Source organism: Nicotiana tabacum, chromosome 15 (assembly GCF_000715075.1).
Source record: "Nicotiana tabacum cultivar K326 chromosome 15, ASM71507v2, whole genome shotgun sequence".
Lineage (NCBI taxonomy): Eukaryota > Viridiplantae > Streptophyta > Magnoliopsida > Solanales > Solanaceae > Nicotiana > Nicotiana tabacum.
In genome coordinates this window covers 21197761-21209127 of record NC_134094.1, presented here as the reverse complement: position 1 = coordinate 21209127, position 11367 = coordinate 21197761, and the positions used below count along the sequence as shown (strand labels likewise).

The 11367-nt window shown below is 41.3% G+C and overlaps 1 long non-coding RNA gene across 1 annotated transcript; it reads right to left on the bottom strand.

Moving 5' to 3' along the window:
• Nucleotides 1-756: 756 nt before the first annotated feature.
• LOC107760447 (uncharacterized) lies at nucleotides 757-2903 on the bottom strand. Its single transcript, XR_001642398.1, has 2 exons — nucleotides 2458-2903; nucleotides 757-1057 (listed from the first exon to the last, which is right to left on the bottom strand). It is a non-coding gene; the product is annotated as an uncharacterized LOC107760447 (long non-coding RNA).
• Between the last annotated feature and the right edge of the window lie 8464 nt (nucleotides 2904-11367).

Below are 11367 nucleotides of genomic sequence, written 5' to 3'. Positions count from 1 at the left end.
TATTATGGAGTTAAGGAATTATCTTTGAAACGAATCACATGTGGGTGAATCTGTTTTGTGTAGGTGCCAAATTTATGTCACGTGTACGTGTACACAATCCATAACACTTAATTATTTGTTAAGATTGTTCTGCCAAAGTCGCGCGAACGCATACTTTGATTTATGTTGGGAATCATAATTATGTCACGCGAATACATAATCACGATATTAAATTAAATGCGTGCCTAAAGCATTCTATGAATATTCATAAATGGATTATTTCCTAAATACGATATTTAGGGTGCGTATTTACAAGTTGTAAGCTGATTTACGGGTGGAGTATCTACAAGTGGAGAGGAGTCTAATTGATATGACTAACATCGTTTTGGGCACATCTGCTACTTGGTTCAATTCAAGCTTTCATGAGTCGAGGAGGTGGCCAATTAAAGGGGTGAACTGAGTTGTTGTCTATATCCCTATATACGTCTTTTTAGAGCCACTAACAGAAGTCAACCTAACAATTAGCAACAGTGCCATGGGTCAAGCTTAATTTCGTTCAAAATTCCAAACAGGTCATGTACAAACAAGTGGCCTTAATTTGAAGCCCAATTTCGTATGACAAAAGAAAATTCAGTGCCTAGCGAACTCCAAAGCTTGCTGGCAGGCACAATTAGCAAGGCCAATAAACTCAATCACAATACATGGCCAAACATGCCATCGTAAAGTTAGCCACCTTTTGTGCAGATTAATACTTTAAACTAAATTCAGATTTGCATATGAGCAGAAAAGTCAATTATACGAATATCAAATAGCAAAGCTGGCATTCAAACCTCGAGACTACCAGATTCTGGTGTTTACAGTAGTGGTCATTTCAATTACAATTCTCAATAATGATAACATGGCATAAAGCTTTCTAATACATGCATAAATCAGTTAGGATAATATTGAGCCTAAAGCAAAATATATTTTGCTTTCAGCTTGAACCTCCATCCCACTCTTTGGCGTCAAAATTCACTGACCTGACCAATTAGTGGTCAGGTCTGCAAATTACAGTCGTGTAGTCAGTGCCAACAACTTCCTTCATCACCAATAAACAGCAAGATTTTTTTATTCCAGGCAGAGAGTAAAATGATCGTTTATGCAACAATGATCTCATTTCAGTATATTAACACATTAAACTGTTGACAACCACAGAAATTACAACAACAATTCTCACGGAATAACATTTACACTTATCGATAGAACATGATGTAACATAGGGAATATCAATCAATTTGGCAGCAATGAAACTAACAAAACATGAACAAATTTATACTATTCTCATTCAAACAAATAAGGTTTAGGACATTTGATCAGAGGATACCTGGTTAACAGCAAAACACACAAAAGAAAATAGATCTCTTATTTCTGGAGAAGAAATAAAAACCAGAACTAAAAGCTCAGCTACAGATTGATAAGCAGCAACAAATAGCAACTAATAAGCAGTAGACCACATAGTAAACCTCAATTTCCAGTCCAAAATTAACTTGAGAAACCAGAAGTTATTGAAGAGAACCAGCAAAATCTTAGAAACAACTTCTAAACTCTTTTGTTTTTTTTTTTTACGGTTTTGGAAGTTTTGGATTTCAAGATCGAGAATTCAATTCTGAATTTCAGAATTTTGTTCTCAGCTTTTCTTTCAGGGAAGTATTGCATGGGTGAAGGGTGAGAGTTTATGAGAGTCCATGAGTAGTGTGTAGGGAGGGCATCTTTTATAACAGATTTTCTAGTTGTGCCTTCTGTTATTTCTTTTCTTTTTCAGTCCCTTTTCTATTTTTGTATTACTCTCTCAGCCCCAAATGCCCAACCCCTTTCATTTTTTAATTGTAAAATGACCCTTATTCTATCTTATAGAATCTTCTAAAACAGCTACAGAAAAAATATTCCTTTAGTCAATTCCCAACATATCCCCTTAGGCCCATGTTATTTACTCTTTCCTTCTTTTCTTTCTCTTAACTCCTTAACAGTTTAAAACCACTTACCCTAATTATGAAACAGGATTTCTGCATTGAACCAATAATTTAAACTAATATTTAGACAACAATTAAACTATTAAAAATAAAATCAAAACTCTTAATGACTGAACATATGCAAACTCAGCATCAAATTCGAAAGTCTATCAAACTAGCAAACAAATCAAAACTTGACAACTAAACATGGAAGTGGTCCAATTGATTATGCAAACCTATAAATACTCAACATAGGTAATTACTAACTAATTCAAAATTACCAATTAACTAAAGTTAAGCCAACAATTAGTGAACTATGAATCAACAACTAATTAAAACGGAAAAATGACAATTAAGACGATATGCAAACCTTAATTCATCTAGAACCTCATTCTGCATGACTGGACTTAATTGACGGACCAAATTCAAAGATGAATGAGGAGCCAAAAAGCTGAAAACAATAGAAAAGGGAGAAGAAAAAGGAGTATACCTATTAAGCTCAAAGTAAGCGACAGAAACGATCCTTGACCCGCTGGAGAAACAACATCAGAACGATTGGGGAGCAAATGACCGGTCAACGGTTGTTTGACCGGATTTCGACATCTTTGAAATGAACCGAAACTAATGTTAATCGATTATTCTCGTTGAGAACAATCGATCAACGCAAGTCCCAGGTCAAATCGAGTGTTGAAACTAGTGAAAAATTGAAAGGGGGCGGACTAGGGTTTTGGGTATTTCCTAAATCCTCTATTCAACAAAAACTGAAGGGTTCTAAGGGAAATGGGTAATATATTAGAAATGAGGAGGGAGAGGGAGTATAGAGTGATATTTTTTGGTGGTTTGGAGCTAGGCCGCCGCCGTAGGCAATTTCCGGCGGTGACGTTGGGCGGTGAGTGAGAGAGACGAGAAAGGGGGGGTTCTGGGAAGGGTTTTGGTGGGTAGGGGGGTCTGTTCTAACCATTTTAAGGGATATTGGGGTGAGTTCCCATCCGTTGGATTGCACAAGATGAAGGGCCAGGATTGTTTAGGCGAAAGACGACATTGTTTGGTTGTTGAAGAGGCTGGACCAGTTTTGAAGTGGACTGGGGCTAGTATTTGGCAATTGGGCCATTTAAATGTTGGCCCAGTTCGGTTTTGAAGCTCAAAACAACGCCTTCTCCTTTTTTCTTCTCTTTCATTTTTAACCACTAATTAACTAACATAATATGTAAGACTTAAATTGCAAAATTAACCTATTCCTACTTTGTCTAACAATTAATTAATTAAGTTATGAATCATTAAACTAATACTAATTGATTAATCAAAATAACTAATGAATTATTATTTTTGTGATTTTGTATTTAATAATGCAATTAACATGTGATTAAGATCTAAAAATACAAAGAGTAAAATATAAAATAATTTTGTCATTTTGATGATTTTAAAATGCTAATAAAATTGCACAAAACACAAATACACACAAAACAAAATCAAATAAAATATAGAAAAATTCCTAAAACTTTCTAAAATAATTAAAAGCTAATTTGGAATATTTTTAGGAGTAATTTGACATTAGGGCAAAAATTACGTACTCACTAGAATATTCCTGGTTCACCACTAGTTGGTGGTTTTTCTAATATTGGTAGAGAAGGACCATGCAGGATGTGCAATGCTCAGCCAAGTGATACAGACGTGCGCGAAGAGTTGAAGGTAGTGAATGAGAAATTAGATAAGGTGTTGAAGATCCTTGGGGAGATGCAAAATTAGAATGAGAGCCCTTCTAAAGTAGTTGAGTACCTTGGTACGGAGTTACAAGATTGCAAAGCAGATTGAGGAATGCTTCAATTTCTGCAAGCTAGATGAGGAAGTTGAAACAGAGCAAGAAGAAGAAACCAAAGGTAGACGTACTCAAACCAATTTCGGAGGAAGATAAGAAACTATTCTATAAATGGTTTGACAAGAAGGAGAAGTTTCCCAAAAACTTCTTGACTGGAAGCTATGGTTGGAGGTTTTTCAAGCAGTTGTGCGCTGTTAAGTTCGTTTTAATTTTTGTAAGTCCCTTAATCACTGCGTGTATTTCTTTTTTTAGTAGCTCCATATTTAACGTACAATTTTTATAATATTTAGCATGTGGAGGAACTTTTGGCACTGATGCGTGTACGAAACATAAAATGCCCACACCTTTATGCCCATAGTCATGTTGTTATGGATGTTGCATTATGCAATAACATGTGCACTGCATGGGATAAGATCAAGGAGGTTGCCAGTAAAGAGGAAAATGATTTGGACTTTTGTAAGACAGTTGATGTTTGTCAAGACTTGTGCCTTACACCCCTGATGCTATATCCTCAAGGAAGTATGCCAAAACATGGGGCTGTAGAGTGGTGGTGCAATGCTAAGCTATTGTACTGTGTGTGGAAAATTGATAACAAGTATTTTGTGCCTTTTGTTTTTCACTTGGTGGAGGGTTTGATTTGAATTTACGATAGCAATATCAGTTTGTATGGTGATGGTAAACTACAAGAACCGGTACAACCCCTCGCACTCATGATGCCTAGGATTTCGATGAAAACTGGCCAATTTGCAGACTTAGGCCAAGATGTGCTTACCAAGAAATGGTCCTAGGAGCGTATTATAGATGTGCCAGCCATTCAGCAAAGGTAAATTAAATATGTCATCCATTATGTTTTACTCATTCTTCTAGTTTCTTTAATAATTAATTGTACCTTTGTTTATTGTAGTGAAAGCAGTGGAGCATATGCAGTGAAGGTTATTGACTTTCTGCTAACTAATACGCCGTTGGATCAGCTTAATGACAAGCGAATGAAGTTGTTCAGGGAAAACTTTGCAGCTGAAATCTTCAGGGGAAGGATGGACCCTTATTAGTTTTATAATTGAAATTTCAAGTTGTGTTGGTCATGGGACAAATTCATTTTGGGGCAACTTATACTAATTTATGATATTTGCATCTACCTCTATGTAATGAAATTACTTTGCTGCTTATTAACTGTTGATGCTGTAATTTTTGTTTCCTTATGTCACGACCCAAACTAATCCCTGTCGTGATGGCGCCTATCGTGGAACTAGGCAAGCCGACTCATTTCCAAAACAAATCGATATTTTTATTTCAAAGATAATTTCAATGTTATTTAACACAAAAACCTTCGTAAAGGAGTTCCAATCAAAATAAAAGTGCGAAAGAAAAAGCCCGACATCGGGGTGTCACTAGTCATGAGCATCTACTACAATCTGTCTAACAATATCAAAACTAACTCAGTCTGGAAAATAGCTAAATATAACTAAAGGAAGATAAGAGGGAGAAGAGTAGGGCTGCGATCACCAGGCAGCTACCTTGCTATCCCAGGGAAAATCTACATTCAAAACAATCAATAACCGCTACCGTGTCCAGCTACACCTAGATCTGCACACAAGGTGCAGGGAGTAACGTGAGTACGCCAACTCAGTAAGTAACAACAATAAATAAAGTCTGAGAAGTAGTGACGAGTAATAAAGCATATAACGTTCATATCAGGAAATCTCAGTAAAATACCACATGCATTTTAAACAACGAAATTTAAATCAAAACATCTCGTTTAAACCTAGTTCCAGTAAAAATCATTTAAAGATATTTTTCAACAGTTTTCAAACAGAGGAAAAGTGCAAAGGTGAGCAAAAATGATGAAATCATAAACAGTCCCTCGGGTAAAACATCACTCATATACAGCCCCTCGGGCAAACCTCACAGTCACTCGTGCCACTCGGGCATACCTCACAATCACTCTTGCCACTCGGGCATACCTCACAATCACGCATGCCTCCCAGTCACTCAGCACTCGGCACTCGCACTCAGTAGGTACATGCGGTCACTGAGGGTGTGTACAGACTCCGGAGGGGCTCCTTCAGCCCAAGCGCTATATCAAGCCACATCATGGCATAACCACTCAGGCCCTCGGCCTATATCAAACATGTTGCGGCGTGCAGCCCGATCCCATAAATATGCAACATGCTGCAGCGTGCAGCCCGATACCATAAATATGCAACATGTTGCGGCGTGCAGCCCGATCCCATAAATATCCTCACAAATAAGGCCCTCGGCCTCACTCAGTCATAAATCTCTCAAGCCACTCGGGCATTTCAGTAAAAACAGGGCATTCGGCCCAAAACAACATTTATATGATCAAAATAGAGTCATAAAACTGAGTTATGCAGTAAACAAGTATAACCATGACTGAGTATAGATTTTCAATCGAAAACAATGAGAGGATAGTAAGAAAAGGCCCCTAAGGGTCCAAACAGCACAAGCACAATGCCCAAACATGGCATTCAGCCCAATTTACAGAAACTCTTTCTAAAACATATAAGTATCATATAGTTTCAACAAAGTATGCAACTTTACAGTTGCTACGGGACGGATCAAGTCACAATCCCCAACAGTGCACGCCCACACGCCCGTCACCTAGCATGTGCGTCACTAAAAATAGTAGAATGATACAAAATCCGGGGTTTCATACCCTCAGGACTTGATTTATAATCGTTACTTACCTCAAACTGGTCAAATCTCTACCCCGCAATGCTCTTGCCTCTAGACTCGGCCTCCAAATGCTCCAAATATATTCATCATCAGTACAATGCCATCAATATACGCTAATGGAATGAATTCCACAAGAAAAGCTACAAAATTAGACCAAAATCCGAAATTAGCTCAAACCCGGCCCCCGAGCCCACGTCTCGAAATCCGACAAAATTTACAAAACTAGAAAGCTCATTCACTCACGAGTTTAACCATACCAAATTCATCATAATCCGACAACGTTTGGTCCTTCAAATCCTTAAATTACTCTCCAAAAATTCCAAGCCCTAACCCCTCATTTTCACTAATTACATGATTAAACAACGGGAAATCACCATATATAGGAGTATTAGGGCTCAAGCAACTTACCTCACTGATAGCCCTTGAATCACCCTTCAAAAATCACTCCAAAAGCTCCAAAAACCGACTTGAAAATGGTGGAAATGAACCAAATTCGCGAAGGGTTCTATTTATGATTTCTGCCCAGGTTTTTCGCACCTGCGAAAAATTTCACGCTTCCGCGCCACCGCACCTACAGAAAAATCCATCACAGGTGCGGAACTTACTTAGGAGCCCAGCTTCCGCATTTGCGGCCCAAAACCCCGCGCCTGCGGAGGCGCACCTGCGCGTTTCCTCCGCTTCTGCGAAACCTGCCCAGCATCCCCCTTTCCACATCTGCGCCCCAGGTTTCGCACCTGCGGGCTCGTAGATGCGACCTCCAACTCGCACCTGCGCAACCTGCCTAGCCCAGCATTTCCCGCACCTGCGCACTCCCCACGCACACCAGCGGCCTCGCACATGCGACTCTTTCTTCCGCAGGTGCGAAAATAGCAGTAGCAGCAGCTTCAGCTGCATTTCCAACTTCGACAAATCCGTTAACCACCCGGAATCACCCTGAGGCCCTCAGGACCTCAACCAAAAATACCAACAAGTCATATATCAACATACCAACTTGGTCGAACCTTTGAATCACTCAAAACAACATAAATTTATCAAATTACCCTCAGATTCAAGCCTAAGAACTTCTAAATTTCCAAATTCGGCAACCGATGCCGAAACCAACCAAACCACGTCCAAATGACCTCAAATTTTGCACACACATCACAAATGACACTACAAACCTACTCTAATTTCCAGAATTCCATTCCGACCCCGATATCAAATTTTTCACTGCCGACCGAAATCGCCAAATTTTCAATTTCGCCAATTCAAGCCTAATTCTACCACGAACCTCCAAATCACATTCCGGACGCACTCCTAAGTCCAAAATCACCTAACGGAGCTAATAGAACCATCAGAATTCAAATCCGAGATTGTTTACACATAGGTCAACCTCCAGTTGACTTTTCCAACTTAAGTTTCTACTTAAGAGACTAAGTATCTCAATTCACTCTGAAACCACTCCGGTCCCGAACCAACTAACCCGATATAACATAATATAGCTGAATAACACAAAAAATAAGTAGAAATGGGGAAAACGGGGCTATAACTCTCAAAACGACCGGCCGCGTCGTTACATCCTCCCCATTTTAAACATTCGTTCGTCCTTGAATGAGTCTAGAAACATACCTGGAGTATCGAATAGGCGTGGATATCTGCTCCGCTTCTCCCGCTCAGTCTCCTAGGTGGCCTCCTCCACAGGCTGACCTCTCTATTGCACCTTCACTGAAGTTATATCCTTTGACCTCAACCTTCGAACCTGCCGATCCAAAATAGCCACCGGCTCCACATCATAAGTCATATCACCCTCCAACTAAATCGTGCTGAAATCCAAAACATGGGATAGATCTCCAATATACTTCCGGAGCATGGAAACATAAAACACTGGATGCACATTCGAAAAGCTGGGTGGCAAGGCAAGCTTATAAGCCACCTCCCCTATCCTCTAAAGCACCTCAAAAGGCCCAATAAACCGGGGGCTAAACTTGCCCATCTTCCCAAACCTCATAACACCCTTCATGGGTGATACCTTCAGCAAAACCTTCTCCCCAACCATAAAAGACACATCACGGACCTTCCTATCCGCGTAGCTCTTCTGCCTAGACTGCGCCGTGCGAAGCCATTCCTGAATCAATTTCACCTTATCTAATGCGTCCTGGACCAAGTCTGTACCTAAGAGCCTAGCCTCACCCGACTCAAACCATCCAACCGAAGATCTACACCTCCTCCCATATAAAGCCTCGTACGGAGCCATCTGAATACTCGACTGATAACTGTTGTTATATGCAAACTCCGCGAGTGGTAGAAACTGGTCCCATGAACCCCCAAAGTCAATGATACAAGCACACAACATGTCCTCCAATATCTGAATAGTGTGCTCGGACTGCCCGTCCATCTGAGGGTGAAAAGTTGTGCTCAACTCAACCTGAGTACCCAACTCTCACTGCATGGCCCTCCAAAACTGCGATGTAAACTGAGTGCCCCTATCTGAAATGATGGAAACTGGGACACCACGCAGGCGAACGATCTCTCGGATGTAAATCTCAGCCAACCGCTCTGAAGAGTAAGTAGTACCAACTGGAATGAAGTGCGCGGACTTGGTCAGCCGATCCACAATAACCTAAATAGCATCGAACTTCCTCGAAGTCCGTGGGAGCCCAAATACAAAGTCCATGGTGATCCGCTCCCACTTCTACTCTGGGATCTCTAATCTCTGAAGCAAGCCACCCGGTCTCTGATGCTCATACTTAACCTGCTGACAGTTGAGACACCGAGCCACAAACCCAACTATATCCTTCTTCATCCGCCTCCACCAATAGTGCTGCCTCAAATTCTGGTACATCTTTGCGGCACCCGGATGGATGGAATACAGCGAGTTGTGGGCCTCCTCAAGAATCAACTCTCGAAGCCCATCTACATTAGGCACACATATCCGGTCCTACATTCTCAGCACGCCATCATCACCAATAGTCACATCCCTAACATCACCTCTCCGAACCCTGTCCTGAAGAATGAGCAAGTAGGGGTCAACATACTGACGCTCCCTGATACGGTCATAAAGAGAAGACCTGGAGACCACACAAGCCAATACCCGACTAGGCTCCGAAATATCCAATCTGACAAGCTGGCTTGCTAAGGCCTGAACATCCAATGCCAAAGGTCTCTCTGCTGCTGGAAGATATGCTAAACTCCCCAAACTCTCTGCCCGGCGACTCAAAGCATCGGCCACCACATTGGCCTTCCCCGGATGGTACAAAATAGTGATATCATAGTCCTTAAGAAGCTCCAACCATCTTCGCTGACGCAAATTAAGATCCTTCTGCTTTAACAGATACTGCAGACTCTGGTGATCAGTATAGATCTCACAATAAACCCCATACAAATAATGGCGCCAAATCTTCAAGGCGTGAACAATGGCTGCTAACTCAAGATCATAGACAAGATAGTTCTTTTCATGGGTCTTCAACTGGCGCGAGGCATAGGCGATCACCCTACCCTCCTACAACAAAACACAACCAATGCCTATCCTCGAGGCATCATAATACACGGTGTAAGAACCTGAAGCTGATAGCAGAACTAACACTGGAGTTGTGATCAAAGCAGTATTGAGCTTCTGAAAGCTCTCCTCACACTCATTTGACCACCTGAATGGAGCACCCTTTTAGGTCAATTTGGTCAAGGGCGATGCAATAGATGAAACTCCATCCACAAAGCAACGGTAGTAACCCACCAAACCAAGAAAGCTCCTAATCTCCGTGGATGAGGATGGTCTGGGCCAACTCTGCACCGCCTCTATCTTCTTCGGGTCCACCTGAATACCCTCACTGGACACCACGTGTCCCAAGAATGCTATTGAATTGATCCAAAACTCACACTTGGAGAACTTTGCATAAAGTTTCTCCTCCCTCAATCTCTGTAATACAATCCTCAAATGCTGAGCGCGCTCCTCCTGGCTACGAGAGTACACCAGGATGTCATCAATGAATACAACGGCGAATGAGTCCAAATAGGGCCGGAATACACTGTTCATCAAATGCATGAATGCTGTTGGGGCATTGGTCAGCCCAAAAGACATCACCAAGAACTCATAATGGCCATATCGGGTCCTGGAAGTTGTCTTAAGAATATCTGAATCCCGAATCTTCAGTTGGTGATAACCGGACCTCAAATCAATCTTGGAGAACACCCTCGCTCCATGAAGCTGGTCGAATAAATCATCAATACGAGGCAAAGGATACTTGTTCTTGACTGTGACCTTGTTCAACTGCCTGTAATCAATACACATTCTCATGGAACCATCCTTCTTCTTCACAAATAGAACCGGTGTACCCCAAGGTAGCACACTAGGCCGAATAACCCCTTATCAAGGAGTTCCTGAAGTTGTTCTTTCAATTCCTTCAACTCCGTCAGTGCCATACGATACGGTGGAATAGAAATGGGTTGAGTGCCCGGTATCAAATCAATACCAAAGTCAATATCCATGTCAGGCGGCATGCCCAGCAGGTCTGTAGGAAACACATCTGAAAAATCACGTACCACCGGAACAGAATCAATGACAGGAGTCTCTGCACTAACATCCCTCACACAAGCCAAATAAGATAGGCAACCCTTCTCAACTATGCGCTGAGCCTTCAAATATGAAATCACCCTACTTGGTACATAATCTACAGAACCGCTCCACTCAACCCTCGGAATTCCCAGCATAGTCAAAGTCACTATCTTAGCATGACAATCTAGAACAACATGACATGGAGACAACCAATCCATACCCAATATCACATCAAAGTCGACCATACTGAGCAGCAAAAGGTCCACTTAGGTCTCCAGACCCCCAATAGTCACCACATATGACCGATATACGTGGTCCACAATAATAGTAACGCCCACAGGAGTAGATACATGAACAGAAGA